General features: G+C 43.3%; 1 long non-coding RNA gene across 1 annotated transcript in view; it reads left to right on the top strand.

Moving 5' to 3' along the window:
* Positions 1-5,575, top strand: part of LOC147753795 (uncharacterized) — a 62,527-nt gene extending 56,952 nt beyond the window's left edge. Inside the window, exons 2-3 of the long non-coding RNA XR_015316070.1 lie at positions 3,333-3,514; positions 5,384-5,575. This is a non-coding gene — a long non-coding RNA (uncharacterized LOC147753795). The remainder of the gene's footprint in view (positions 1-3,332; positions 3,515-5,383) is intronic.
* Positions 5,576-7,869: the final 2,294 nt, after the last annotated feature.

Here is a 7,869-nt window from a genome sequence, read left to right as displayed (position 1 = left end):
GCAGCAGCAGCAGTTTCTCTTATTCTAGAAGCCAGTCGAGTCGTCTGATTCGGTCGTGGCTGTTTTTTCGTTCGCTATCCGTTGCTACCAGCATCAGCGCCGCGGCTTATGCATGCTATTACAGGTTCGGCTGGATGGTCATTCGACCGCTTCGTTACTTCCCTGGCCATTGCTGGATGCTGTTCACTGGTGTCGTGGTATCGCTGGCAACGGCAAGATCGCGCGGTAAAACTAGACGCTATTATTGCATGGCGGACCTGCAGAGATACATTGAAAAGTGTAACTGCTACTGAAACTACCGCTGATGTGGAACGACTAAGTCAGCTAACAAGTAAAGTCGCCGCTGTTGTTGTCCGAATGATGCGCTTCAACCGAAAACTGCCGTTCTAAGAAGCAACCGGGGCAAAAAAAACCTGACCAGTTTAATAGAAAACGAAAGTAAGAAACAGAACGTTCTAGAAGAGTTTTACCTTAGTACTTAGGCTACTATACATCAAGCAGTAGCAGCACAAATTGTCGAAGAAAGCGACGCTCTACCAGACACTCTACGGTTAATAATGTTCAAGAATTTAATATCTATTAAATATCTAAAAAAGCAAACTAAACGTATACGGTTTGACAGGTGCTTAGACGGAAACGTTATAGAACTAGTTAGGGATTGGTAACTTCGCCCAAAACACTAGCGAGGTTTAACGCTGTTCTCTGTCCGAACAATTCATCGGTACGTGTGATTATAGCGTATGTATACCAAGCCAAACAACTAACTGACGTCCTAAGATATATCGTAGTAACCGATCGTATCTGACCCCTACTAGTATCTAGCCTATAGGACGAAATCACGGTACCACAACCCATCTTGAAGCTAATGCAGTACTCAAAAAATCGAAAAGATAAATTGGATCAGATTGAGCCAGCAGTAAGATACCGATATACAAACAAGTAACGCAAATCACTACCATAAATAGCACGTACTCTGGCGTATTCTAGCGTCGTGACGGAACTGTCGATGAGTGTAGCAGCACTTTTATAGGTTTTTGGACCATATATATAGATACGGCAAAAAACCGAAGCCTAATAGAATAATGCCGCACCCGCTGTATTTTGAAACACATCTACCATAACAACTACTCGCCAACTGTCAACAAGCAACGGGTACCTAGTAGAAACAGTAACGAGAAATTATCACGTTAGTTGAACCACATAAATGTATGAGCATGTGAGGCTGCATTTTAGATATACGTGGGACCTGTGAGGTACTCTTGTATAGAACTGTAGGGAGACAGTTTTTGTGGGGGTAGCGTGCGGCAGAGAAATCGGTAACCTCGGTCATTTCGTTCGTTCGCGCAAGCTGCGCTGTCTGTGTTTATGATTCTCCCCTTGTCTGATGGCCGACAATTTAGTCGACAGAATCGCTATATGCAGAGGATTTACACGTGTTGGCCTTAGTAAGGTTTAGGTCGCAGTGCCACGCCTTGCCTGACTGTTCAGCAACACTAAAGTTTATTACTTACTGCACTCTCAGAATGTTGTCCTGTGGCAAGCTTAGACTTGAAGCATTTGTATTAGTGGAAATGACAACTTAAGCGTTAACGGCAGCCGGATGCTGAAATTACAGATATCCACAACCCATTATTACAGATTGTAACCCCAATTACAGATTTCCAAACCTTATAATTGAAGGTCGAGTAGTGCCTATTTGCTTTTCGGAAAGGAAGTATGTCCACTGCATTTTTCACTACGTGAAGCTATGAGTATGTCAGCAACCGTCATCTACTAGAGAGTGGCCATAACATCCGCAAATTTCGTCCTTTTTTGCACACTGAAGCCCATTGGTTTCACAGGGATTATAACGAGGCTATATCAAGGTTTTTATCAAGCTCTAATGGTGGTAGATGTCAGAAAGTAGTGAAGGAGGAACTGCAGGTGGAGTAAACTTTGCACACTTTGGCTCTCGGTGAGAAATAAGGAGGAAGAATTCCGCAGTAAGTCGACATCGGTTTCGAAGACTGATGATGGGACCAGAAAGGACCGAGCCCCAGTCCGGGGGTTCAATGTTGTTCCTTGACAGTTTTACGTAAGATGGTTCCTCTGTGCACTCGTGTAGTGAACATTGTGCGCTAAAGAGACATGACAGGGGACACTCCATACAATGGGGGTGAAGATTTGCGTTGCCAATATGCGACATAAGCATGTTTTCGTCGGCGCCGCCTGCATTTCCTGGGTTTGTTGACAGCAGAAATTCGCCGTAGTGTCCATGTCTACAGTGATTGCCGTTGCGGCGGCGGCGGCGGCTAACAGTAGTTCACTACCAATATGAGCCAACAAAAAACAGGTACTATAACGGGTAGGCGAGAGTAGACTTTAAGGTTCTGCGGGGATGGAAAAGGCCAAAGTGGCGGTAACATTAGTATCGAATATCGGCCGCAGCCTATTGGACTTTTTTCTGTATCAAATTTTCGCTGCAACATATTCCGACACTGGCGCAGCCACAGCTCCGAACCATACCAACGGGCAGTTCGGAGCTAATCTAATGCAATGCAGACGACCATTTTGAAATGCAAAGTCCGTCGAGGAGTTCTGTCACATTGACCCTGTTATCACGACGCATAGGCGAAAACCTGCCATGAGTGATACGAGACCTCTAATACATTGTTCGGTGCTTATTATATGGCTATACGTGTACTGGTTATAATAAAATGGCAGAAAAGTGGCGAGAACAGGTTACGGCAACGGCTACTGTGCCAGTTGGTTTGGCCAGTGGTCACGTGGGCGGCAGATCGAAAACACAGAAGAAAATTGAAGAGGGATGAATTATTTGTTGACAGTTGACAAAATAAAACGCCTATCGACAAATACGCCGGACAAAATACACACACGCAAATCTAACGAAGAAAGTGACGGCAATGAGATGCATAACAGCGTCAGACAACGGTTGCGGTGATTTTGTTTTCTTTGCTATTGTCAGCGTCGATATTGTCTGGTGACGACTGCCGCTTAATGCTGACCAGCAATTTGGAAACACTTCTTTACTAAAGGACGCTAGCGGGAACAACGAAAAGAGCAGACCATGATTATTCTCAGCTTGGTTCTATCACATCTTTACGTACGCGTGCCTTGTCTTTGCCATAGGGGTTCCTTTTTCTATGTGGTAATCGCTAGTTCGATCTAGTTATGTGGGGTCGAGCCTGTCATACTAGTACTGGATTAATACTAACCGATGGCGGTTTTTTTTTTTAATGACGTACTGTCCATACGTATTTGTTGAAAAAGCTAGGTTCTATAGTCATTTTGTTGTTAATTTATCACATATTCATTCGAGCTGTTACTTACAGTCGATGTAAACGTTCGAGGACATGACTGCGCGGGTGGATATTTATTGACAATATCAGTCAACGACGGACACCAGAAGCCAGCGGTGTGAAGAGTTTGGGAAGTGGCCGGTCGTCGAATACTTCAACCGACGGCACTTTCGTGCTAGCGACTATATAGAACCTGTCAGAAACATGTTAGACAGGTAAAAGCATGTTCCTTCGAAAGAGCGAATGGGACATATTGCAAATGAAAAGATCTTTTCCCTCCTTAGTTACACTTCTATATAAACATCAGCGCAGAATATAGCGCTAGCCGTAAACGTGTTTTTTGATAGCCTTACATTTATTGACAACGAAGTAAACACACTAATGTGTGCTACAGTGCAGCAAAGACGGTAACTAGCCCAGTTTGTTACCGATCAATTTCTTTGTGACTGCGTTTTACGAGTTTGTGCTTGATTTATGCACATTTCTACGTCTGATAGAGAGAGGCGTATTCTTTTTCTGCTTTCATAACAATTTCATTAGAAGTTATTGTAATGTATGCTATTTTCTACCGCCAAAACAGTGCACGCTGATCCTATAGTACACGGACCGCCTTCATATATATATATGTAGAGCGCAGCAATCCAACAATCCATGCACTGGCTATTCAAGGCCATTGTTGATATTCTTCTGATAAAATTAGCAGTATTTGAGAATAGGCCTCGCTATTTTACAAACATTCATGACTGAATGGTGAATGACAATCGCTGCTTCATATGTATGATATGTGGCAACAACGTACTATCTATTATCTATCTATTTTTCTTTGTGATTGAGCTTGTTGTTTCCACATTTGTGACTGTCGCTCGGATATAGAATGCCGCTATTGGTTGGGAACGGATATATTTGTTAAGTCCATCATGGCAACATTAGTCTAGCCGGCATGGCCTAGGGTACGCTGGGCCGTACTCCTAGGACCTTGATATATGGTATGCGGAGTTCGTGGCCCAGTCGAACAGACAGCGTTCTTGTTAGTAGGATTTGATCGACACGTCGTGACCTCCCCTTTTTGTTGGACCACTCTCTGACCTATTTAAGTAAGCTGTTATTATATATCAACATTAATATGTACCGTAACATATAGCGCGGAGGAGAATGTACTAGCACTAACCAGTGCACACAGGAGCTAAAAAATCCGGAGGGTTTAACAAATTTAAGTGAATATTCCGTCGTCATTGCCGTATAATTAATCAACTCGCCGATACCATATTCAAAACATACATGTTTTGTTACATACATGTTGAATTTTACAACAAATATAACGAATACGATACGTGTTAGTGTATGTTTTGCTGACATACCGATCCGATTATAAAGTCGACGCAGGTTGAACCGGCGTGGAGTACGAAGTCAAAAAATGTCTTATGGATGCGTTATCGTTGTTGTTGAACGGCCTATCGACCGAAAAACCCCTGTTATTGCTGCTCGCCCTTTACTATGCACCATCCGTCTAAATACTTTGTACGGTATTAGTGTTACACAGATTCGTCTCTGCGTAGATTTCTGTTGTGAAGAAAGTCTGCGATCGAATCGGCCTTTGTTCTTTGTTTTCATCGCAAACGAAATCAGGTAACGAACGAATCGAGCTTAGTAACAGAACAGCTGACCAATAGGTCAAGTGACGACCTAATGCACTGATCATCTACTTGAATGCCTATTGTTACTATATGAACGCTGACGATATTGATTATCTTGGTTATGGTGATATGCTGTTTATGCTGGTAATGACAGTTAGTCCACTTGTGTAAGGTGGTGCAATGTGTCCTTCACGAATTGGTCGAAGCCCTTTCACTGACCACGCTCACAGACGAAGAGTGTTGCAGGACAAAGATGCGTGAAGGCAAAGGGTCACTCAAGTTGGATCACGCATCATTTGGGAATATAAAACGTGTTGAGGTGAACTTACGAGGTCAAGACTACCGATTAATGTAGGACCAAGTAAATGACACAACAATATCAATCCTGATATCATTAATAATAATTCTGTTGTTGTGTGTATGTCTATTTACGAAACGGTATTCATGTAGGCCTGATCTTGCCACTCCTCATCCTGTGTCCCTCGCAAGATACGAAAGACGTTAAACGCCGACAGCTTTCAACCGTTGGCAAACGACTATGTGTTTACTTCGCCGTTCCCTTCTTCTGACTCATCATTCGCAATCAGACCTCTGCACTTTTATGCTATCTGACACGAATAAAAGTCGTGGAACATTCTGAAATGCTGTTGTCCTGAATTCTTGGCTCCCCATGTCGTATCCCAGCGTCAACCAATAGCCTCTAAAATAATAACAGGTGAAAGAGTTAGCTCTTAATCGACCCGTGCTCAACACAAACGATTTGAGGTGAGTAGAAGAAACGAGAGACTGGTCCTTTATGGCCTGTTGTTGTTCGATATTTTAGCTTCGAGAAAAAGCAGCGGAAGATACGGTAAGACATTTTTCTAGCCTCCTAGGGAAACCGGAGCGAAAATCGGGGGACTCGAATGAAAGATGGTCGCTTCCTGAAGGAGGAACGAAGAAAAACCTTAGTCTTTAACTCTCGTTTTCTTGGTTTTTCAAAAATCGGGATCCGCTCAGACTGCTTAGATTGCTCGGACAGGATTTTATATGGCAACTTACCGTGTCAACTATGATTACTTTTATAATACTTTGGTAATACAGGGGTCTAGATGAAATTAGGTTTTCTCAAATGTGGCTTTTTCAGTTAAAAGCTTTCGCGTCATGCTGAAATATATTTAAAGCTACACACACATACATATATATAAGGATACGCGCTTGCGCACTTACGTCGTGTCAAAGGTCGCGTCCCTGCAACACCATCGGCGACCTACGGCCAAACTCAGCAGCGAGGACAGCCGACAATATTCGACTTACCAGTTTGCTTCTCTTGTTAATGGCGTCGTTGCTGTTGCTGTCATTGTCTCTGCCGCGTGTTTCCCCTGTTGAGTTTCCTTTTGTTGCTGCTGCTGCTCCTGTTGTTGTTGGAGTCCTTCTTCTTCTGAGAACAAAAAACGACCCAAGAAAGGGGAAATAAAAACCATTGTCATATTGTACAACGCGACAAAACGAGACAAAGGCTTGGTTGTGTTTGGACGACTCGCTGCTGCCATCAACGCTCTAGCTTGCTCACGTTCTCTACACGCCTTCTTCTAGACAGACTCCATTCTATAGTTTATACGATGACGACGCCAGTCAATGACAAGCAGAAAAAGCTGCCTCGGTAGCAGCCCATGTTGTCTCCTGTTGCGTTGCCGACACAGAGATATTACAACAGGCATCAAGCCATCGTCAGTGGGTGGGACTAAACGTTCAAGATACCGCGCTAGAGACAAACGACAGTAACAGTAACAACAACAACAACAACAACAACAACAACGGCAGTAACGACGGACAAAAAGAACAGAAGCGACGCCAGTGGCATTGCTGGTGGTCATAGTAACCGCTGTAAAACTACATAGAATGAACAAGAGATGTCTGAGATAGGAGACCGAGCTCCTTTTCAACGAGGTGACTGTGGCCGCTATAGATTGAGTTGAGCTTTGGCGCATGAGTGATAAAAATGGAATACGTCTGTTCCAACATCAGCCAAGCGCATTTACCACGGTTGATTCTTGTCCACTCAGACACCTCTATGGTGATAACTATAACCAGCTCGAATAGATATGCAAACACACTAGCGAACGGATGAGTGGAAGAACATAGGTCACGTCGTGCAGATCAACCGATACTAATTAGGTTTTTCCCTACGCCTAACCGGTCTAGCAATTATTAATAACAGTACTAAATGAATATATTGTCTTGATATTCTGCTACAGAATCATTTCTACCTAGGAACTGTATTCTCTATTCTGTTCGATATAGCTCCGTGGAATCGTTGGTCAGTACACGTTGCATGTCCCCTTTATACTTTCTACCTCTATGGGCGTTTGTGAGTCCATCATTGTCGTCGTTCGGTGACGCTATGCTACGTGACGAGAAGCGGGCACGGGATTATGACACCACATAATCGCTATGGCTAAACAGCAGCCCCAAGTAGGCGACATACGTTCGGCGTCACTCAAGCCTTCTCTTTCCAGAGCTTCGCCAGTCAATCGGCGCCATTAAAACAGTGACTATAGTAACAACAATGCAACAATCCTTGCTGCCTCATTGCTCGCTGTTATTAAAGCGACGACAAGGATCGTTTGCATCGAGTTTCTTAGAAACCATTAGAATTGCCGCGAGTGTTTTTTGTCAGTAGCAAACAATGTCACTCGCTGTAGTCGCGCTATAGACCTCCATTTGATTTTTATAGCAATTCCTAAATGTTGAATGTTAAGTAGATCTTGAATTTGTACCGCTGCAGAGGTTTTACTAGGTTTATCCCGAAGCAGAAATCTCGATGAAGCACGCGTCAGGTCTGTCGTATTTGTACATTAAAACAAATCATTATTCCGTAACCCCTCATACAGACAGTCGAATGTTACAGTAGTAATACGATTGTTTTTTCTTTCTGTTATTCTATGAGCTGTATT

This window comes from Varroa jacobsoni, unplaced genomic scaffold (assembly GCF_002532875.2).
Source record: "Varroa jacobsoni isolate VJ856 unplaced genomic scaffold, vjacob_1.0 scaffold_224, whole genome shotgun sequence".
Classification (NCBI taxonomy): domain Eukaryota; kingdom Metazoa; phylum Arthropoda; class Arachnida; order Mesostigmata; family Varroidae; genus Varroa; species Varroa jacobsoni.
The sequence above is the reverse complement of the archived record's forward strand: the minus strand, read 5'-3'. Positions and strand labels throughout refer to the sequence as shown.